Consider the following 23376-nt stretch of genomic DNA (forward strand, 5'->3'; position numbering starts at 1 on the left):
TGGGATATGGGTATGCCAGGTAATGTCTTTGAGCCCGGAGGTCCTCATGAGGACGTAGCCCCTGAGCTCTGCGTGGGCAGCCCAGGGTCAGCTTCCCTCACCAAACACAACAGGATGACAAGCTTGGATGTGGCTGCCTGCACACCCCACGAGATATGCAGGATATTACGTGTACAGGTCACCCTATAAACTCTGAAACATAACATAAATGATAGCTATTGCTGGCTAACATGTGCAAGAGAAGGTGAGGTTGCCGTGTGCCAGTGGGAAGGATATGTGGGTGTCTGGAGGGTGGGGCAAAGTTCACCATAGGTGCCTGGCTAATCAACAAGGGTGAGTTTAAGAGAAGTTTGTGAAAGGGCCAGTTCCCGCCTGATCTCCAGTTCCCCTGCCTAATGAGATCTGGGTTTCCTTTCCGGAGTGGGTCCTCCTGGGCGCCCGCTGCCACAAATAGCACAGTGGCAGGCACAGCTGGCAGTGGAGGGCAGGCAGTGGAGCGGGCATAGCACACATTGCGTTCCCGAGGAGGGGAGCCCTGATGTGCCGGCACCCAGGGGCTTTGTGCATTCCGCTCCGGGAGCTCGAGCGTCACGGCGCGAACAAAGCGGCTTTGCAGGGCTCTCTCCTACTCCTCGCCATTGGCCACCGGGCCGCGACCTCTCCTTGCGCTGGCAGAGTCCCAGCGCCTTGCGTAGGCACAAAGTCAGCCCCTCACCCCCCAGCGCATGGAGTAGGGGCGGGCATGGCTCTTGGGCCGCTGGAGAGGGGTGGGGTTGTGGGGTCGGAGCTGGCGGCGCCTCCCCGAGCCCGTCCGCGTTGCCCTTCACCCTCCTTGTTCCCCCGCCCACCACACCGCCCTGGCACCTCCCGCCACCTGTTTCCTTGTCCTCCCAGCTCGCCTTCCCCTTCTCCTTATTTTGCATCCTGGGGTTCCAGGGACAAGGTCCCTCCCGGGCCGCCTCCCACCCTACGCACTTCTGAGACTCAAGGGCACCCGGTCCCGGGTCCCGGGTCTAGACCGGCTCATCGCACAGAGTAGCAGAGCCGGGCTCATCGAGGAGGCAGGAGGGGCTCGCCAGCGTGGCACGGGCGCCCGGCGGGAACCTCCACCCGCCCCGCGGCCGCGCGTCCCCGCCTCGAATTCAGCCCCGCCCCGGTGCGCCGGGCTGGAGGGGCGCTGACGCTCAGCGGTGTCCCATCGGTGACCTTGGACAGTCCCTCCACCTCTCCGGCCTCAGTTTCCCTTGGCTGCAGCGGCCGCGGGGCGCTAGGTGGGAGCCGCTGAGCGCTCCCGGAGCCCCGCCCACCGCGAGCAGCCAATCGGGCGCCGCCCTCCGGGGGGTGTGTCCCGGGGCCGAGGCCCGGGGCCCGGAGGGCGCGCGGGGCGGGCGGGGCTTCCGGGTCGGGCCTCGGGACACTCGCTCGCGCGGACCGGGGCAGGGGGCGGGCCGAGGGGCGGTGCGTGTCGCGGGGGCGCGGCTGGCACGGACGCGCGGAGGCGGCGCCGGGCATGGGCCGTGGACGCGGCGGCCCCGCGGCGGGGGCAGCGGGCGGCGGGGGCGGAGGCGGCCGCTAGCGCCCTGCCCGGCGCCGCCTCCTTCGGCGTTCGCCCCACGGACCGGCAGGCGGCGGACCGCGGCCCAGGTGCCCGGGGGCGGGCGGGCGGGCGGGCGGGAACGCGCGCGGGGGTCCGCGGTCCGGGCTTCCCAGGTCCCGGGACCCGGAGGGCGGCGGACGGGGGAGGGGCAGGGGCTGGGCGGCGCATGCGCGGGGCCCGGGGTCTCGGGGTCTCCGGGTCCCGGGGACCCGGGGGCCCGGGGTGCGCGGCTGGGGACCTGAGGGCGAGGAGCGAGGACACACACCGAGGACTCTTGTGAGGGATCTTGGGGCCCAGCTCGGCCTCCCTCCTAGCGCTGGGGGCCTGCCCGGAACCCGAATCCGCGGCTGTCCCTGGGGTTTGGCGCTGCGCGGAGGTCGGGTCTGGGGACCGCAGCGACTCTGGGTCTTCGGGTTGTCCCCTCGGAGGGAGGGCCCACGGGCGGGGACATCGGGACTTGCCCTTTCCTCGGCGCAGTGAAGCTGGGGCGTCGCCGACTCAGAAGGTGCTTTCCGAGACCTCCAGTGATCTCCGAGGCGAGGAAACCCGGGCCCCGGACAGACCGACCCTGGGTGGGTGCGCCCGGCTTCTGCCGTCGGACGGAGACGCGCGTGTTTGTTCCTCCAGCTGCGATCACCTTTGAGGAACGGTTCCCACTTTGTGCCCCAACGCGGCGGGGCGACCCCGGACAGGCTGCGCTGGGCCGGGTGGCTTCTCTGCGGAAGCCGCGCCACGTCGCTCCCGGTCGGGGCCGCTGAGGGTCGGGCGCCCAGGTCTTTCCGGAGTCCCGGGCTGCGCGGCCCGCGTGGTGCGGGTGAAGCTGGAGGGGCGCGGGGTGGTGCCAGTGGAAGTCAGGAGGGTCGGCCCTGCCCCCTCACGCACCCCAACCGGGCACAACTGCACGCCTGTGCTTTTCTGAAGTCTTTTTTAAAAGTTAAAAGAGAGGAAGTGTGCTCCAAGTGTCAGGATTCTTTCCAAGAAAAACCCACAGTTGTCCAATGGCCTGGGCTTCGTGGGACCTCCGGGGCTGCACGCCCACGTCAGCCTCAGCCGACCCCTGCCAGGAAACCAGGGAGGCCCCTCCTCTCCCAGCCTCCTTGGGATAAGGGTGCCTTGGGGAACTGGGTCAGGGCAAGGACACGGGACCCTGCGACACCCGTGTCGTTGCAGGGCAGGGTCAGCATGACTTTCCTCTTCCAAGGTGAAGAGTTGGGGGGCATCCAGAGAACAACCGTAATCACTTCCTCCTTCACCTTCTTACTGCCAGGCTGAAGCTCAGGGCCCTGTCTGCTCTGTGGACTCACAGTTTGTGGCAAGACAAGCTCAGAACTGAGAAGCTGTCACCACAGGTAAATAGAAGGTTTAATTTACTGTTTCCAGATGGAAATATTTAAGTGTTTTCAGTGTTTACTTCTGTTGCACTATAGACCAGCAATCTGGGGATTATTACTTTGTGATGCAAGGTTAGATACGTTTTCAGACTGAAAGTAAAATACATGTGCATGGATTCACTTTTTTTATTTTTATTTTTTTTTTTTTATTTTTTTTTTTTTTTGAGACGGAGTCTCGCTCTGCCGCCCAGGCTGGAGTGCAGTGGCCTAATCTCAGGTCACAGCAACTTCTGCCACTGGGGTTCAAGCGATTCTCTTGCCTCAGCCTCCCGAGTAGCTGGGATTACAGGCGCCTGCCACCACGCCCAGCTAATTTTTGTAGTTTTAGTAGAGGCGGGGTTTCACCATCTTGGCCAGGCTGATCTTGAACTCCTGACCTCATGATCCACCTGTTCCTCCCAAAGTGCTGGGATTACAGACGTGAGCCACCGTGCCTGGCCTAGGATTCACTTTGAAGTTCTGAGTTATTGTGTGACTTTTGCTAGGAACTTCATTGCTTCATGGCAGGCATGTTTTGTATAATTTAAAACTTGATAACATTAACTTTGAGAAATGTGAGTGCTTAGCAGACCCTGGGGATGGCCACACTGACTGGTACCGAGTAGTGTACTGTCTCTGAGCTGTTTTCATTTTGATTTGAATATTAAGCAGATGGCTTATGGAGATACACCCATGCCAGAACATGCCAGGGATAGGCTGAAGAAACGGGCCAGATGATACAAATTTATGTGGTCACCATCCATGAGAGACCAGGGACACTGGGGCTGATGATGACCTCTGCAACTCTGAAGCAAAAGTAAACTAATTGGCAAGTTGGGTGCGGTGGCTCACTCCTGTAATCCCAGCACTTTGGAAGCTGGGGTGGGCAGATCGCTTGAGGCCAGGAGTTTGAGAGCAGCCTGGCCAACATGGTGAAACCCTGTCTCTACAAAAAAATAGAAATATTGCCTTGGCATGGTGGCGGACACCTGTAAGCCCAGCTACTCAAGAAACTGAGGCAGGAGAATCGCTTGAGCCTGGGAGGTGAAGGTTTTAGTGAACTGAGATTGTGCCACTGCACTGCAGCCTGGGCGCCAGGGCGAGACTCCGTCTCAAAAATAAATAAATAAAATAAAATTAATTAACTAATTGACATTAGAAAAAAATGTTTTTTCTTTCTTTTCCCACATCCTTTTTTTTTTTTTTTTTTTTTGACAGAGTTTTGCTCTTGTCACCCAGGCTGGAGTGCAGTGGCATGATCTTGGCTCACCGCAACCTCTGCCTCACGGATTCAAACAATACTCCTTCCTCAGCCTCCCGAGTAGCTGGGATTACAGGCACTCACCACCACACCCGGCTAATTTTTGTATTTTTAGTAGAGGCGGGTTTCACCATGTTGGCTGGGCTGGTCTCAAACTCCTGACCTCAGGTGAACCACCTGCCTTGGCCTCCCAAAGTGCTGAGATTACAGGTGCGAGCCACCGCGCCGGGCCCTTTTCCGACATCTTAAACGTAAAGTAGGAGACGTGTCATAATCATCGAATACTGCAGTGGTTTTCATTAGCTCCTGTTTGTCAAACTTATGAACAGAGTTTTAAAAATTGTGTATCAGCCGGGTGCGGTGGCTCACACCTGTAATCTTTGGGAGGCTGAGGTGGGCAGATGACAAGATCAGGAGTTTGAGACCAGCCTGGCCAATATGGTGAAACCCTGTCTCTACTAAAAATACAAAAATTAGCCGGGCATGGTGGCGGGTGCCTATGGTCCCAGCTACTCAGGAGGCTGAAGCAGGAGAATCTCTTGAACCCAGGAGGTGGAGGTTGCAGTGAGCTGAGATGGCACCACAGCACCCCAGCCTGGGTGACAGAGCAAGACTCCGTTTCCAAAAAAAAAAAAAAAAAAATTGTATATGAGAGAGACAGAACTAGACAGAGAAGAAGGAGAAAATGTGTCTTCTTTATACACTATTTTGTAACTTGCTTTATCGAGTAGGTTATGAAAAATCTTTCTATGTGAAAAACATTTCTGCATCATTTGAAATGTCTATATAATATCCCACTGTGTTTAGATACAATAATATTTAGCCAATCTCTTTATATATGTGTATATATTTAATACAGTCATTCTATAAATATTGACTGAGTAGCTGCTGTGGGCTACTGTCCGCAGTGCTGAACAAGACAAGCATGAATCCATGAAACTGATTTTCATACCAGAATATAAAAAAGAAACTTAAAGATAATCCTCATCATGGTAAAAGATGAAGAACCTATTTTTGCCGGGACATCTTACTCTTTAGTAATTGGTGGCCAGTGTTCTTTTTCTTGCATGCTGTTTTGGAGAGTCGGTTTTTTAAATAAATATTTAAGTAGCCTGGGCGCAGTGGCTCACGCCTATGGTTTCAGCACTTTGTGAGGCCGAAGGGGATGGATTGCTTGAGCCCAGGAGTTCAAGACCAGCCTGGGCAACCTGGCGAAACCCTGCCTCTACTAAAAATACAAAAATTAGCCAGGTATAGTGGCGTGTGCCTGTGGCCCCATCTACTTGGGAGGCTGAGGTGGGAGGATCCCTTGAGCCTGAGAAGTGGAGGTTGCAGTGACTGAGATGGCACCACTGCACTCCAGCCTGGGTGACAGAGTGAGACCTGGTCTCAAAAAATAAATAAATATTTATGTAATCATCTTTAAGCAGTGTTTTTAATTTTATTTATTTATTTATTTTTGAGATAGGGTCTCACTGTGTCACCTAGGCTAGAGCACAGTTGCATGATCACGGCCTATTGCAGCCTCGACCTCCCTGGGCTCAGGTGATCCTCCCACCTCAGCCTCCCAAGCAGCTAGGACCACAGGCACACGCCACCAGGCCTGACTCATTTTTGTATTTTTTGCAGAGACGGGGTCTTGCTATGTTGTTCAGACCTGTCTCAAACTCCTGGGCTCAAGCCATCCTCCTGCCTCGGCCTCCCATAGTGCTGGGACTAAGCCATGAACCACTGCACCCGGCCTAAGTGGTCTTTCTTTAAAAAACAAAAAAACAAACAAAAAAAAACCACATTAATTAAAATATGTATTTGCTTATTATAAGTATATTTGAAACATGCCAATTTTTCTTCTCTTTTTTTGCTCTATTGGTTTCTGTGTGTGGATGGATATATTTTTAATGGCAGATAGGATGAGTGTCTTCACTTCCAAGTAGTCAGTGTTTTTCTTTAATGTTTGTACTAATTTTGTCACATTGCAGTTAGAGGTTGTGGCCTGTCTAATTTCTGCTTTGTTGGAACTTGAGAGTCTCTGTTTTTATTTGTTTTTGGTAGCCTGGCATAGAGTCCATTTTCCTTTCCTTTTCTTTTTTTGAGACGGAGTTTAGCTCTTGTTGCCCAGACTGGCGTGCAGTGGCGCAATCTCAGCTCACTGCAACCTCCGCCTCCTGGGTTCAAGCGATTCTCCTGCCTCAGTCTCCCAAGTAGCTGGGATTACAGGTACCCACCACCACACCCGGCTATTTTTTGTATTTTTAGTAGAGACGGGGTTTTGCCATGTTGGCCAGGCTGGTCTCAAACTCCTGATCTCAGGTCATCCACCCGCCTCGGCCTCCCAAAGTGCTGGGATTACAGGTGTGAGCCACTGCGCCCAGCTGTAGATACTTTTTAAAAAGGTATAGTTTCTGATTATGGGGTAGAAATGTGCTATGTCTGTCATTTCAGCCTTATGAATTGCCCAGAATAAGCTAGATCACCTTTAAGGCCATGTGGTTAGGGAAACTTGGGCACAGAATTTACATTTTCAACTTGGTGATAAGATGGGTTTAAGGTAAGAATCAAATAGGAGAAAGCCTTAGCTGTTCCAGTGGCCCATGTTTAAAAGAATGTGCTTCTTTTTCCAAGTATTTCTGCCGCTTGCATGCACTGAGCTTCTTTGGAAAGGAGCAGCATGCAGGCATATTTTCCAGACAGGACCGGATTTGCTCGTTACTCAGAGGTGTGTGCATTCTTTGCTTTTAGGATATTTAATTAGCATCTTTTAATAGTGATATTACGGTGTCTTAAAAGTTTATGCATTTGAAAAGAAAAGAACTTACTCCTTGCCAGGTCTCACCCTATCATGGTTATCTTTGCAGCTGAGCTGCGTTGGTTTTGAGGCTCACATATGGTAAAAGTGGTTGGAAATTTGGAAATATTGCTGTGTATCTGCAAAGCAGCTTGATATAGTGGAAAGGGTATTAGGTCATTAATCATGAGATTTGGATTCTAGCCCCTTAGCTGCTGCCTGCCAGGCCTGGGGACCTTTGTTCTCTTCTTTAAACTGCTGCTTTCTCATCAGAAAATGAAGTTCCTCTCCATTCCACCTCTCTGAAGGGCTGTGAAGCTCGAAGTGGCAGCTTAAAAAACTGCCCATCTCAGGAGGTGTCTTAAGAAGGAGGACATACCGCTGGCTCCTGCCTTCCTCACTTAGCCAGGTCTGATACCTGTATTGTTTTCACTGTGGCCATTTTAGGATTTTTCAAAGGCTTTCAGAAAGCAACATGCTACCTTACCCCTTATACACCAAAACTGGTTTTCATTTTGGAATATAAAAGTGAGATTTCTCCACCAGTACAATAAAGTTGTTACAAGTGGTTCCTATGTGTTTGTTTTTGTTTTTGAGACAGAGTCTCACTCTGTCACCCAGGCTGGAGTGTAGTGGCACAATCTTGGCTTACTGCAACCTCCGCCTCCCGGGTTCAAGCAATTCTCCCGCCTCAGCCTCCTAAGTAGCTGGGACTACAGGCACCCACCACCACGCCCAGCTAATTTTTGTATTTTTAGTAGAGATGGAGTTTCACCATGTTGGCCAGGCTGGTTTTGAACTTCTGACCTCAGGTGATCCACCCGCTTCAGCCTCCCAAAGTCTCAGGATTACAGGCGTGAGCCACCACACCTGGCCTCCCGTGTGTTTTGAAGGTGATTGTGATCTCAGGTTTTGGCAGGGCTATACCTTGTGTTTGCTCTTACTCCAGCTCCATGGCATACCTGGACCAGGCCTCTTCATCTTGAAGAGGGATCTGCTGAAATGCAGGCCCAGTGAATCTCCCCATGCCTGGACACAGTTCCGTCAAGCCAGGACCCGGTGCTGCCTGCACCCCTGTTCCTGTTAGTCTGACTGTCCTCACTGAGTCTAACTCCTTGAGGGCAGAGAGAATGTCTTATTTATTTCTGCCCCGCCAGCCATGTAAACTGAGTAGGTACTTGTAAATGTTCATTGAATAAGTACCTGATTAATAGAATTTAATTCAAGAAGAATGTATTGATGGGCCTGTGTGGTCACCACAGTACGGAGATGTAGGTGGGAGCTGGCTGAAGGGGGAGGCACCTAAACAGGAGTGCAGACAGCGGCACCTACGGATGATGGCCTGCTCCATCCCACCGCAGTGAAATTGTCCCAGACCTCTGCAGCTTCCCCCACACCTAGACTGAGAGAGAGCTCTTCTTCCTTCTGTAGGGAGCAGGTGTTTCCTCCAGATGTCCAATATGTACCTCCCATTACAGCGGTGTTAGCAAGGTGAGGGCTGCCGCTGAAAGGGTCCTCTTCATAATCATCACTAGATTTGGGGTATATTATGGATTAAATAGAATTTTTATAAGATGACCTGAGGATCTATTTAAATAAAATCCTCTTTCTTTCTGCAAGATCATGGATTTAAATTCAACACAACTGACTTCATAGGGAAGGGGTATGGTGAAAGGGAAGTGAGGTGGGCAGCACTGATATTTAACAAGGTGAGGGTCCTTCTCCTGCTGTGACTGTCACATTAAAATATTCCCAGGAGAAATTGGAGAAAACTCAGATGAAATATCGTCTGTGTTCCAGGAGGCAGGACTCATCGGAATGCTTTTATTTTGCTCCGTTTTAAGAGATTTGCAGATAAAGAGGAGTGAAGATTTCTATTCAGATTTACTTGCTTTATACTTTTAACTTATAGACCACAAGCCAACTTTCGAAAGAGCATCATTTTGAACAGTAAGAGTTAGGAAGGCAAATACAGAAGGACTAATGGCTTCCAAGATTATGAGCTTCATAGGAATGGTTTGAGATGAGGCTATAGTAAAGCAGAATATTGAAGTTCCCCCACCCCCTTTCATTTTTCATTTTTCATTTTTAAGAGTGAGCGAGGCCAGGCATGGAGGCTCATACCTGTAATCCCAGCACTTTGGGAGGCCGAGGTGGGCAGATCACAAGGTCAGGAGTTTGAGACCAGCCTGGCCATCATGGTGAAACCCTGTCTCTACTAAATGTACAAAAATTAGCCAGGCGTGGTATCAGGTGCCTGTAATCCCAGCTACTCAGGAGGCTGAGGCAGGAAAATTGCTTGGACCCAGGAGTCGGAGGTTGCAGTGAGCTGAGATCGCACCACTGCACATCTCAGAAAAAAAAAGAGTGAGGCCCCAAGTTTTTTTGCATTTGTTTGTAACTGAATACGTCTGAAGTTATGTGATAACCACGCCAAGGTGACAAATTGCCAAGTTGCAGTAAAAGAGACCCAGTTATTTAGAGGTTGACACGTGGATATGTCCCTTTCTAAGAAGTTCGTGGTCAGCTTTACATGAGTATTTAAATGCGTGTTTATAATTCAGCAATATGGCTTGTAAAATACAGATTGCCAATCAAGTGACATGCAAATCGTGATGATCTGAAACAAGTTTTCTTCTATTATCTATGGAAGAAATGGTAATAGGGATATTTAAGTGGGATGAATTTTTTGAAGCATTTTCAGGCAGTTTTCCACATGGAGCAAAATAACATTGAGTGGGCTGCTAACATGAGGAACATATTGCCCTCTGCCTAGGATTATGAGTACATTTGATAAATTCTAGACTGCAGTCTCATTTTAGCTCATTTTATGAGGCAGCTTGACAACTGGGATAGTGTCTCTTTTTTTTTGTCGGGGTTGTTGAGGCTGGAGTCTCGCTCTGCTGCCCAGGCTGGAGTGCACTGGCGTGATCTCGGCTCACTGCAACCTCTGCCTCCGGGGTTCCAGTGGTTCTCCTACCTCAGCCTCCTGAGAAGCTGGGATTGTAGGCATGTGCCACCACGCCCGGCTAATTTTTGTATTTTTTAGTAGAGACGGGCTTTCACCATGTTGGCCAGGCTGGGTCTCAAACTCCTGACCTGAAGTGATCTGCCCGCCTCAGCCACCCTAAGTGCTGGGATTACAGGCATGAGCCACCACACCTGGCTTCTGTTTTTCTATCTGTGCATTGGGGATGAAATTAACACAAATGATGTTTAAAGAAAAAAATGTTCAGAGAAGTTAGAAATGTGCTTTAAATTGGAATCATCTCTTAGTATGTGAAAGTTTTTTGTAATAGAAACAAGCAGGGCAGTATTTGACCTGTTGACAGTGTCCTTGGACTTTACAATTTGTGAAGCAGCGTATTTTGCTTGAGTTGTACGATTGTCGTTTTTTTCCCCCCACTTTGACAACTGTTACAGAACCTGTCACCAGATACAGGTAAGGGAGGTTGGGCTTCCCATCTCTGCACGGCTTCCCTGTGATTCACAAGCAAGCAATCAGAAGTGCACAAAAGTTTAGAACATGATTTTCATTCTCTTCTTTCCTTAGAAAAACTCGCTTTGTTAGCCTTTTCCAGAAAGGAAGGCACTCAATTGTTGTAATATTCAAATCATAAAAAGAAGCCTAGTCTAGTCTATTCAGCAAGGTGTTCTGAAAGAGGGAGTTTTTTAAGTTCAATTATGCGAAGATCTTGAAGGTGGGACTCAAAGGAGAGGGCTCTCCTGGGAAGAAGGCTTTGGAAAATGAGAGGCATGAAGGGGAGAGGGGATTTAAATGTGTTTGAAGCCAAGGATCCTTGAGAGAAAAAGCTGGCACTAACAGGGTTCAAAGAACTTGCGTGACAAGTGATGACTAATGACACTGAGGGTGGGTTGTGGGTGCCTAGTGAATTCCTCCAAAGCCAAGAGAGAGGTTTCCAGACCCAGGGAAGAAGGTGTGTACACCCAGAAGTAGTGTAGGGACAGAGATTCCGATCACAAGCTGTGAATGGAAGACGCCGACCACCACTGCAGCAGCCTGAAAACCACAGTCTGGAACCGCCAGCGAAGGGCTGGGAAGTGCGGATCCAGGGCTGGTGCACTGAACCCAGAGGAGCAGGCTCCCATTCCCAGCTAAGGGTGGCAGCTGGCGGGGATCTTTCCAGCAGAAAGCTGTAAGTGGAAGCTTTCAATTCAGAGCAGTAGCAATGCCTTCAAAGTCCCAGGCTTCACGTGGGAACAGAGAATGTGAAGAGTATTTAGCAGGATGCCAATATAAGAAATCTATATTGGTGTTTGTTTGTTTGTTTTTGAGATGGAGTCTCGCTCTGTCACCCAGGCCGGAGTGCAGTGGTGCGATCTCAGCTCACTGCAATCTCTGCCTCCTGGGTTCAAGTGATTCTCCTGCCTCAGCCTCCTACATAGCTGGTACTACAGGCACGCGCCACCATGCCTGGCTAAATTTTTGTATTTTTAGTAGAGATGGGATTTCACCATGTTGGCCAGGCTGGTCTCAAACTCCCGGCCTCATGATCTGCCCTCTGCGGCCTCCCAAAGTGCTGGGATTACAGGCGTGAGCCACCGCACCTGGCCCAATATTGTTTGTTTATTTATTTATTGACAGGGTCTCACTCTGTCACCAGGCTGGAGTGCAGTGGCGTGATCTCAGCTCACTGCAACCTCCACCTCTCTGGCTCAAGCAATCCTCCCACCTCAGCCTCCTGAGCAGCTGGGACTACAGGTGCACACCACCACACCCAACTAGATTTTGTGTTTTTTGTAGAGATGGGGTTTAGCCATGTTCAGCTAGTCTCAAACTCCTGGGCTCAAGTGATCTGTCCGCCTCGGCCTCCCAAAGTGTTGGGATTACAGGTGTGATTCATGATGTCCAGCCCAGTATTTTTCTTTCACTCTGGAAACCAAAAATTATTGGCTTTTTTTCCTGTTGCATTCCCTTTACTTAGAGGAATCCAGCAAGGTTGGCTGTTAGTGTCTAGGTCAGAAGTCTAAGTGAAAGTGAATATTTAACCACACTCAAGCACAGCTGACGATCTTTAATACTAATAGAGGTATAAGATTTAAAAGAAACAAGAACCCAGAGGGAAAATATGGCCATGGACGCAGAGAAAACCATGGCAGCTTCCATGGACTCATAAAAAGAGCTCAAAACCTAGGAAGTGGATGGAGACTCTTTTCGGAATGAATGAATTCAAATGTGGGCTTTCTTAGTAGATTAAATCATTTTCTAGAAGGAATTTCAGAAGGATGTGTGCCCAATTATGGTATCAGGTCTGTTGTAGACTCTTCAAGGAGGAAGCCTCTGAAAGACAAGAAGGAACAATTAAAAATTAGAATTCAGGTGAGTGGATCACGAGGTCAAGAGATCGAGACCAGCCTGGCCAACATGGTGAAACCCCGTCTCTACTAAAAATACAAAATTTAGCTGGGTGTGGTATGGCTGTAGTCCCAGCTACTCGGGAGGCTGAGGCAGGAGAATCGCTTGAACCCGGGAGGCGGAGGCTGCAATGAGCCAAGATCGTGCCACTGCACTCCAGCCTGGCAACAGTGAGACTCCGTCTCAAAAATAATAAGTAAATAAATAAATAAATAAAAATTAGAACTCAGAAAAGGAATTAATTTCTTCTGAGAGAGAAAAAGATGAGATTCTAGCCTAAGGTGTAACACATCCATCCACCAGGTATCATTTTTATACACGTGAAGTTAAATCACCGAAGGACCAGGTGAGCAGATGTGGACTTTCCAACTGTGTGTGTGCGACTTCCTCAGAGCCCTCAGCGGCGTTCCCTTTTCTGCGCTAGCGTTTGGTCCCTGCGCTTTTCTGGATGCCCCCACCCCCTCTGGCTCCATGAGGCCCCCTGTACGTCGCCATCACCTTTGTGAGCTTGAAACCTGTCACGCACCCGCCTTCCCGATGTCACCTGGGCCCTCCCGGAGGCCCTCGCCCTCAGTGTGTCTGATTCTGAGCTGTCCTGCGTTTTCCCCTCCCCTCACCCTGGCGACCCTTTTCGGTCTCAGTTGCCAGCCTCCTGCTAGGGCTGGGTGGGGGACATCAAAGGCAGGACAAGGTGTAGGGTCCTCACCCACCACTTTAGCAGCTCTCAGATGCAGACAGATTTTTCAGCTGGCCTGTGGCTCAGTTTCCCTCAGCTACAAGAGGGGTGCATGCTAGGGTTTCTCTGGATTGCTGCACCTGGCAGGTAGTGTGAGCTTGGTAGGTGCTTCCTTGCATATCATTGCCTCTCCCATCTTAATGTTGTCCCATCCATCCAATGTTTATGGGATGAGAGGTTGATAGGAGGGCATGGCCCTGACATTCCAGGGACTGACCGACACGCTGTCTACACAAGCCCCTTCTGGTTCTTCTCGTACACTGGGCGTGCCGGAGACACACTCCCTTACCCTCGTACCCCGTCGCGCCCCTGTGACCTCTACCTTTGAGACCTCAGCTTAAACTCACTCTTAGGGAAGGCTCCCTGAACCACCTGCTGGGGTTGTATGCTGATGCAGGTACTTGTAACACCTGGTGCTTTTCCTTTCATGCACTCAGGCAGTGTTTATTCAAGTGATGGCTTGGTGACAGTGGCTCTCCCTGAGACCCCGTGAGGCCAGAATCCTTGGCTCATCACTCATGGTTGAACCCGGAGCCTCTTGCTGGTAGGTGCTTCAGGACTGGCTCTGGGAGCCTGTGGCTCCTGCCGGGTACCCACCGCTTGAGATACCTCAAGTTGTAAATGCCACCTCCTTCCTGAAGCCTTCCTTGCTGCTCCCCAAACTAGAGGCAGGAGTTTTGTCCTTCAGATAACCTATGGCATTTGAGTCACTCTGATTTGATGAATTCTGCCTTCACTTGAGCAGCTATTAGGGGCACATGTCAGTCATTCGTTCCTCAGTTCATGTATTTATTCAGCAAATATTTACTGAGCACGTACTGCGTGCCAGGCGCTGTCCTGCTGTGGAAAACAGCAGGCATGATTCCCTGCCACTACCAACCACTGCATCGCATAACTGGCAGACTCCCAGCTTCAAGGAGAGGCACGGAGGGAAACTGAGAGCAGCCTGCAGAGGGGAAAGAGCGGGGACAGAGGGTCACAGGGGTCACGGGGGTGTGTGTGCAGCACCTGCCAGTGAACGGAATGTGCGGCTCCAGATGTGGTTGTCTTTAAACTTCGGAATTTCCTTTCACTAAAGAACCAAGTCCAGGGAGAGGAAAGAGTGAATACAAATTATCCAAGAAACTCGAGAGCTCATTTTAGTTCTCCTGATTATGATCTTAAAGGCATTAAGCACTCAAGTTAAACTCCTTGTGACCCACATAGGTTAGCAGAATTTAAATCCTAGGTGATTATTAACTCTAATCATACATCTAATGACCTATATTGAAGATACACTGCCTGCTTAGTTGTGGCTTCAGCCTTTGCTCCGTCACCGATAGTTCTAGCCTGAAAAGCAAATGAGCCCTCATGCTCACGATTTCACCACGGTCACATAAGCGGGAAGAGCAGGCTCCTGGCTGTGGCGAGCTTGACTCCATTTGGTTTGATAGAAATGAGAGGTAGATGATTCCCTAGACAAATGCAGGCCTTTCTCGAAGCCCCTTTCCCAGGACGATGTGACATGAGTGGTCTGTGCCTTCCAGGGCAGCCACGTCATGCTTTGCCCAGCCAGGGCGGTGGGGAGGGAGACAGCCACATCCTGCCCAGGGCTCCTGGGACCCGCTGCATCAAGTGAAAGCAGGGCTGGCTCCCTGATGTCCTTGGAGAAGTCGCCCACACTGCTTTCCCCCATGGGAGTGATAAGGATGTGTCCTGCCAGCCTTCCACGACTGACCCCCCACTCTCTATTAATTCCCAAGAAACCAGGCCATGGAGATGGGTTTGAGGGTTTGTATTGGTGTTTTTTAAAGTCAGGTTGACCGAGTGCGGTGGCTCACGATTGTAATCCCAGCACTTTGGGAGGCTGAGGCGGGCAGATCACATGAGGTCAGGAGTTCAAGACCAGCCTGGCCAACATGGTGAAACCTTGTCTCTACTAAAACTACAAAAAAAATTACCTGGGCATGGTGGTGGGCGCCTGTAATCCCAGCTACTCAGGAGGCTGAGGCAGGAGAAACCCTTGAACTAGGGAGGCTGCAGTGAGCCGAGATCGCGCCACTCCAGCCTGGGTGACAAGAGTGAGATTCTGCCTCAAAATAAATAAAGTCGGGTTTATTAAGATGTAATTTACATACAGTAATTTTTTTTTTTTTGAGGCAGAGTTTCACTCTTGTTGCCCAGGCTGGAGTGCAATGGCACGATCTCAGCTGACTGCAACCTCCGCTTCCCGGGTTCAAGCCATTCTCCTGTCTCAGCCTCCTGAGTAGCTGAGATTACAGGCGTCCGCCACCATGCCTTGCTAATTTTTGTATTTTTAGTAGAGACAGGGTTTCGCTATGTTGGCCAAGCTGGTCTTGAACTCCTGACCTCAGGTGATCCGCCAGCCTCGGCCTCCCAAAGTGCCGGGATTACAGGCGTGAGCCACTGCACCCGGCCAGTACATGCTTTCTTGATTTGTCTGTTTCCCACCTGTCTCCCCTCCCTAGAATGGCAGCTCCATGACGACAGAGGTGTTTCTCTGTTTTCTCCACGGCTGCACCCTCAGCTGCTAGAAGGTGGCTCAGCATAGGAGGTATTTAATGAAACCTTCCTCTCCACTTAAATCTACACCCTTGTGCTTATTAAAAGGTGACAGTTTTCTGTTTGAAAATTTTATTAGTGTTTTAATGAGAAAGTTATTATTTGGCTAATGCCTGAATATGAGGAAAACATTAAGGACAGAAATGTAATTGTTTTCCTATTTCATTCAGTCTATGGATTTTATTGAAGATTACAGAATTACTTCTTTGTAGCTATGGAAGTAAAAAAATAATAAGACGAGTAGCTATTTCAAAATGTAGGGCTGATAAATTTGGGATGGTTTGAGAACGTTAAGTTGGGGAACTCCATTTCTTTTTTTACATTTTTATTTATTTTCATTTGTTTATTTATTTATTTGAGACAGAGTTTCGCTCTGTTGCCCAGGCTAGAGTGCAATGCCATGATCTCGGCTCACTGCAACCTCCGCCTCCTGGGTATAAGTGATTGTCCCATATCAGCCTCCCGAGGAGCTGGGACTACAGGCACCTGCCACCACACCTGGCTAATTTTTGTATTTTTAGTAGAGATGGGATTTGGCCATGTCGGCCAGGCTGGTCTCAAACTCCTGACCACAGGTGATCCGCCTGCCCTTGGCCTCTCAAAGTGCTGGGATTACAGGTGTGAGCCACCGCGCCCAGTCAGGGAACTGCATTTCTGACAGTGGCTCAGTAGTTTGGAAGTTAACTGGCAAAGGTGGACAGAATCTTTAAACATATGTGGAGGAATTGGAGAGTTTACAAGATAGTGAAGAACTGCCAGGCCATGGTCTGGAGAAGATGGAAACTTGATGTTTGGGGCCATTGTGTCCCTGGGGTGTTGGCCAATTTATGAAAGAAGCAGTTAAGAGCCTGAGTGGCACTTTTGAGGGGCTAGAAGGGAAGACCCTGGTAAACATCCCAAACTTTGGATTGGGACCCAAAAAAGCTCCCTCCCAGGAGTACAGGTGACCTGGAAACAGATCAGCTTAATCAAGGACTGAAGTCCAGTTCTAGCTACGCCCAGTCCTTGAGACTGGATTAAGGTGATCTCAGATTGCAAGGACCTCAAATGCCTGGCAGAAGCAAGTGAATATCCTTCTGGAGGAACAGAGCCTCATCCTAGGCCTCTAATTATTTTTAAGGACAATTTTTCAAATGCAGGCTTTCCTCCCTTTGCACAGTTCCATTATGCATAAATTTCAGTCAGTGGCCGGCTGCAGTGGCTCATGCATGTAATCCCAGCGCTTTGGGAGGCCAAGGCGGGTGAATTGCTTGAGTCTGGGAGTTGGAGACCGGCCTGGGCAACATAGAACCCCATCTCTATTTTTAAAAATAAAATATTAATTATCACTGCTTAGTTAAATTATAGTGGTCTCCCAACAATACAGATCAGATCCCAGCTCCCATGGTATATACACTGTGAGTGCTGTATAAAGTACAAGCTCTGCCGCCAGTTCTCCAGCCTACAAATCACAGTATAGATAACAGATGTGCATGATGATCACTGGCCAATTGCGTCACTTCTCTCAAAGTCAGTCTGTGATTGGTCCCTGAGCATCTGTCAGTCAGTTTCATGCACAGACTGCAAAGCGTATGGTTGTGTCGACTCCTTGTCTCTCAGTGATAAACCCACATGGCATTTTGTAAAAGTGGATACATCAGGCCAGGTGTGGTGGCTCATGCCTGTAATCCCAGCACTTTGGGAGGCTGAGGCAGGTGGATCATTTGGGGTCAGGAGTTTGAGACCAGCCTGGCCAACATGGTGAAACCCCATCTCTACTAAAAATACAAAAATTAGCTGGATGTGGTGGCAGGCGCCTGTAATCCCAGTTACTGGGGAGGCTGAGGCAGGAGAATTGCTTGAACCCAGGAGGCAGAGCTTGCAGTGAGCCGAGATCATGCCACTGCACTCTAGCCTGGGTGACAGAGCAAGACTACCATCTCAAAAAAAAAAAAAAAAAAGTAATCAAGCATGAAAATTATGAAATGCTCAGAGATAAAATGCGCGAGGCCTGTACACTGTAATCTACAAAACACTGCTGAGAGAAATTTTAAAAGACCTAAATAAATGGCAAGTTATAACATGCTCTTGAATCAGAAGACTCAGTATCTTAGGATGGCGACTTTTCCCAAAATGATCTACAGATTCAAAGCAATCGGAATCAGACCTCAGCATGCCTACTTGTAGAATTTGATAACCTGATTCTAAAGTTTATATGGAAATGCAAGGAACCCAGAGTTGCTAAAATAACTTTGAAAAAGAACAACACAGTTGAAGGACTTAGACTACATGATTTCAAGAATTATTATAAAGCTACAGTAATCAAGACAGTATGGTATTGATATGAAAATAGACCATTAGACGAATGGAACAGATTAGCAAGTCCAGAAATAGATCCACACGTATATGGTCAATTGATTTTCAGCAAAGTGCCAAGTCATTTAAGTGGGGAAAAGATAATCTTTTCAACAAATGATACGGGAACAACTGGATAGCCGTATGCAAAAGAACCTCAACCTTCAGCTCACAGCACTACAAACTCATAATTATTATCATTATATTATACTATTATGTAATAATAGTATATATCATGTTACATATTATATTATGTAATATATATCATGTTATATGATACTGTGTTATGTCATATAATTATTATTGAAATGGGTCGTAGATCTAATTGTAAGAGTTAAAGCCATCCAGGTACAGTGGCTCATGCCTGTAATCTTGCACTTTGAGAGGCCAAGGCGGGTGGATCACTTGGCCCCAGGAGTTACAAGACCATCCTGGGCAACATAGCGAAACACCGTCTCTACAAAAAAATGAAAAAATTAGTTGAGCATGATGGCACTCACCTGTAGTCCCAGCTACACAGTAGTCTGAGGTGGGAGGATCACCTGAGCCCAGAGAGGTCAAGGTTACAGTGAGCCATGATTGTACCACTGCACTCCAGACTGGGTGACAGGGAGACCATGTGTTAAAAAAAGAGTTAAAACTATAAAACCTTCAGAAGAAAACATATGAGAAAATTCTAGTGATTTGGGGTTTGGCAAAGATTTCTTGAACATGATTTAAAAAGCATTAACTAGGCCAGGTATGCTGGCTTACACCTGTCATTCCAATGCTTTGGGGGACTGAGGTGAGAGGATAGCTTGAGGCCAGGAGTCCGAGAGCAGCCTGGGCAACATAACAAAAGTGGGTCTTTACCAAAATAAAAAATAAAAAACCTGTGCCAGGCACAGTGGCACATGTCTGTAGTCCTAGCTACTCACGAAGCTGAGGCAGGAGGATCACTTGAGCCCAGGAGTTGAAGCTTGCAGTGAATTATGACCATGCCACTGCACTCCAGCCTGGGCCACAGAGTAAGACTCGGTCTTTTAAAGAAGAAACTGGCCGGGCGCAGTGGCTCACGCCTGTAATCCCAGCACTTTGGGAGGCCGAAGCAGGTGGATCACAAGGGCAGGAGATCAAGACCATCCTGGCTAACACGGTGAAACCCCATCTCTACTAAAAATACAAAAAATTAGCCGGACGTGGTGGTAGGCGCCTGTAGTCCTAGCTACTCGGGAGGCTGAGGCAGGAGAATGGCGTGAACCTGGGAGGCGGAGCTTGCAGTGAGCTGAGATCGTACCACTGCACTCCAGCCTGGACGACAGAGCGAGACTCCATCTCAAAAAAAAAAAAAAAAAAAAAAAAAGAAGAAGAAGAAAGCATAAACTATAAAAGAAAAAATTAATAAATTAGTCATCCTCAAAATTAGAAACTTTTACTCATCAGAAAACACTTAATAAAATGAAAAGTCAAGCCATAGACTTAGAGAAAATATTTACAAAACATATATCTGACAAAGGACTTGGATATGGATTATATAAAGAACTATTGTAATTCAATAAGATGTCAAACAACCCAATTAAAAATGGGTGAAAGATGAACTAACTCTTCAACAATGGGCATGTCATTTGAATGGATGGTAAGCAAGCACATGAAAAGATGTTCATGTGCCTTTCCCTCATTAGTCACTAGGGAAATGCAAGTTCATAGACATCTCTCTTGGTAGAAAGATATCACTACACACCCACAAGAGTGGCTGTAATTAAGCAGTCTGACCAAGTATGCGTAAGAATGTGGAATAAGAACTCTCATACACTGCCGATGGGAATGTAAAATGATAGCCACTTTGGAAAACATTTTGGCAAGTAATACCACTTACATTATTATTGAAAATATTGTATACCTGAAAGAACTCAAAGTGAAAAAGCTATATACTGTCTGCTTCCAATGCTACACATTATGGGAAAGGCAAAACTATGAAGACAGTAAAAAGATGCGTCAGTGTTTGCCAGGGGCTCATGGGGAGGGAAAGAGGAATGAATTGGTGGAACACAGGGCATGTTTAGGGCAGTGAAACTATTCTGTATGGTACCGTAACGATGAATACATGTTATTAGGCATTTGTCAATACCCATAAAATGTACAACACAAAGAGTGAAAATGAAAACTGTGGGCTTCAGTTAGCAATAATATGTCAACATTGGCTCATCAGTGGCAACAAATGTACCTCACCAATGCAAGATGTTTGTTTGTTTGTTTGTTTTGTGACGGAGGGAGTGCAGTGGCGCAATCTCGGCTCACTGCAAGCTCCGCCTCCCGGGTTCACGCCAATCTCCTGCTTCAGCCTCCGGAGTAGCTGGGACTACAGGCGCCCGCCACCACGCCCGGCTAATTTTTTGTATTTTTAGTAGAGACTGGGTTTCACCATGCTAGCCAGGATGGTCTTGATCTCCTGCTCTCGTGATCTGCCCGCCTCGGCCTCCCAAAGTGCTGGGATTACAGGCATGAGCCATCACGCCCGGCCACCAATGCAAGATGTTAATAACAGGGAAACTGTGGTGGGAGTGAGGTGGTATATGAGACCTCTCTGTACTTTCCACTCAATTTTTCTGTAAGCCCAAAACTTCTCTAAATAAGAAAGTTTATTAATTAAAAGTTACTTTTATAGTGTATCTATATCTAGGAGTAAATCTGAAAAAGATACATAAGATCTGTACTCAGAAAACTGATTATGTTATTAAGAGAGCTTAAATATAGCCCAAATAAATAGATGGATATACTATGTTCAGGGAAGGGACAGCTTAGTATTGGGAAGGTGTCACTCATCTTCAGAAAAGCCTCATGTGTCACGCAAGGGATACTGACATCTGACACCAAGCACATGTAGGCATCCTGACTACGTTTACTTGAATGATGTGGACTTTACAGAGCTGACTATAGACAGTTCAAATGGCCTGAAAACTGTTCAATGCACTCCCTCCCAGGCTGTCACGGGATGCACTTCAGGAACTTTACTTTTTAACAAGAAAATTCAGTTTTCCTCTTAAACAGCTGGCTTCTGTTCCATTAGCATTCATGTCACTTTAAGTTGCATTCATCTTTGTTTTTTTTTTTAGAAAAACATTTGTTCTGCAACCAGTCTTGTTCTTTAAATACTTGTACTATATACAGGCTCTTTTTCATAGGTCCATTACTTAAAATGATTTAAGTGTGTTTTTGGTGGCAGGGGGTGGGAGTTGTTTGTTTTGTTTTGTTGAGACAGGGTCTTACTCTGTCACCCAGGCTGGAGTGCAGTGGTGTGATCTTGGCTCACTCCTGGCCTCAAGTGATCCACCCACCTCAGCCTCCTAAGTAGCTGGGACCACAGGTGTGTACCACCACACCCGGCTAATTTTTTTTTTTTTTTTTTTTTTTTTTTTTTTGTAGGGACGGGGTTTTGTCATATCACCCAGGCTGGTCTCAAACTCCTGGACTCAAGGGATCAGCCTGTCTCAGCCTCCCAAAGTGCTGGGATTACAGGTGTGAGCCACTGCACCGGTCCTGATTTGAGTTTTCGTAAGACAGGGAACAATGTTCAGAATTTAGCACCAATGTCAGATTCATTCTGTAAATTTTTATTGAACGTCTGCCTGGTGTAGGAGAGGAAGATGACAGACAAGAATTGTTCCTCCAAGAGTGACAGGTCAGTTGAGCAGAAAAGGCATACATCAATACCCACAATGAGAGTTGTCGTGATTCAGAGGAGGGACAAAGTCCTTCCCCTGGGGGGATCCTGAGCACTTTGGAGAGGAAAGGCATCTGTACTGCCCCCCAAATGTGTAGAATGGGATGCATTCCTGGCAGAAAGAAGTAGGATAAAGTACAGAGGCCAGGGCTGGGTGCAGTGGTTCACGCCTGTAATCCCAGCACTTTGGGAGGCCGAGACAGCAGATCACCTGAGGTCAGGAGTTCGAGACCAGCCTGGTCAACATGACAAAACCCTGTCTCTACTAAAAATACAAAAATTAGCCAGGCACAATGGCAGGTACCTGTAATCCCAGCTACTTGGGAGGCTGAGGCAGGAGAATTGCTTGAGCCCAGGAGGCAGAGGTTGCAGTGAGCCAAGATTGCGCCACTGCACTCCAGCCTGGGCAACAGAGCAAGACTCTGTCTCATAAAAAAAGAAAAAAAAAAAAGTACAGAGTCCAGGAAGCCTGGGGTGGGGCTGGCAGATGCCGAGTCATCTATTTTGGCCAGAGTCCAGGGCTTGCTAGGGGACATGAAGAGAAGATTCGTGCATTCTAGTTCAAACTCCACCAGATATTTGAGCTCCTTCTCTGTACCAGGCATTGTTCTAAGATACGTAAGTGAACAAAACCCATGACACCCTCGTCTATGAGAGCTGATCCTCTGGCAGGGACAGACAGGTCATGAGTGGAGTGATGGAGCAGCTGGCCTGGTGACTTAGCCGCCTTCAGGTACAGTAGGAGGAGCAAGCCCAGGGCAGGTGAGTGGGTCAAGGGTGCCAGAAGGGGTGAGGGCACCAGGAGGCTGGTCCAGGCTGGCCTCCCTGAGGTGGTGACCAGGACCTAGCATCTGAGGAAGGGCTGGAAGCAGGTGAGAGCAGGTGGAGCAGACATCAGGATGGGAGCATCCTGACAGGGAGGGCAGCAGGGTGGGCTCATGAGAGGAACAGCCAGGAAGTGTGACTCGAGCAGTGTCCTGGAGAGGAGGAGGAGGAGAAAGAGGTCAGGAGGTCCCAGGGGAGAGGCAGGACCAGTCTCGTGGAGGTCGGGGCCGTTGTGAGGACTCTGGTTTGTGTTGTGTGTGAAAGGCCATGGGATGGGGACCAGCGAGGGCTTCTTAGGGGACTGGATATGCTCTGATCTAGCTGCTAAAAAGCCCCCTTGGGCAGCTTGCAGGGCCCGGGCAGAAGCTGTAGGTGGTTCTGAGGTTTGCAGAGGGGCCTGAAGCGGGGGGGCCCGGCCAAGCAAGGTGGCTAAGTGGGAAAGGCTCCACCGCGTTGGGTGTAGGAAGACCTTGACCTTAGCTCCAGCCCAGCCACTGAGCAGCCGTGTCGCCTTGGGTGATAGCTGTCCCTGGTCGGTTTCCCTACCTGTGAATCTGGGTACTTGGAAGCCATGCTTGAGAAGAGCCCATCCACAGGAGGTGATCAGGGCTGTCCTCCAGGTGAGGAACCTGGCAGCCGTGTGTGAGAACCTTAGAAAAGGGAGAGGGAGGAGGCTGTGGCAGGAAGTGAGGAGGGAGGGAGTGATACCCTGGGCAGGATGCCATGAGCTGGGATGGAAACCACAGGATGAATGCAAGTAATAAAAAAAAAAAAAAAAAAAAAAAACAGCATTGGGCCGGGCGGTGGCTCACGCCTGTAATCCCAGCAT

The 23376-nt window shown here is 48.9% G+C and overlaps 1 protein-coding gene across 6 annotated transcripts in view; it reads left to right on the forward strand.

Moving 5' to 3' along the window:
- The first annotated feature begins 1505 nt into the window (after positions 1-1505).
- The window catches only part of PPARA (peroxisome proliferator activated receptor alpha), an 81272-nt gene continuing 59401 nt past the window's right edge, over positions 1506-23376 (forward strand). For 2 of the 6 annotated variants that reach the window (XM_009438608.5, XM_001136470.8), the window contains exons 1-2: positions 1506-1644; positions 2865-2946. The gene's annotated coding sequence lies outside the window, so the exon portion shown is untranslated. Of the gene's footprint in view, positions 1645-1776; positions 2170-2821; positions 2947-22466; positions 22485-23376 lie in introns of those variants that run through there. The other 4 variants (XM_009438609.5, XM_063808094.1, XM_024352771.3 and 1 more) reach the window with 4 other exon arrangements.

The sequence above is a fragment of the Pan troglodytes genome, chromosome 23 (genome assembly GCF_028858775.2).
Source record: "Pan troglodytes isolate AG18354 chromosome 23, NHGRI_mPanTro3-v2.0_pri, whole genome shotgun sequence".
Taxonomy (NCBI): domain Eukaryota; kingdom Metazoa; phylum Chordata; class Mammalia; order Primates; family Hominidae; genus Pan; species Pan troglodytes.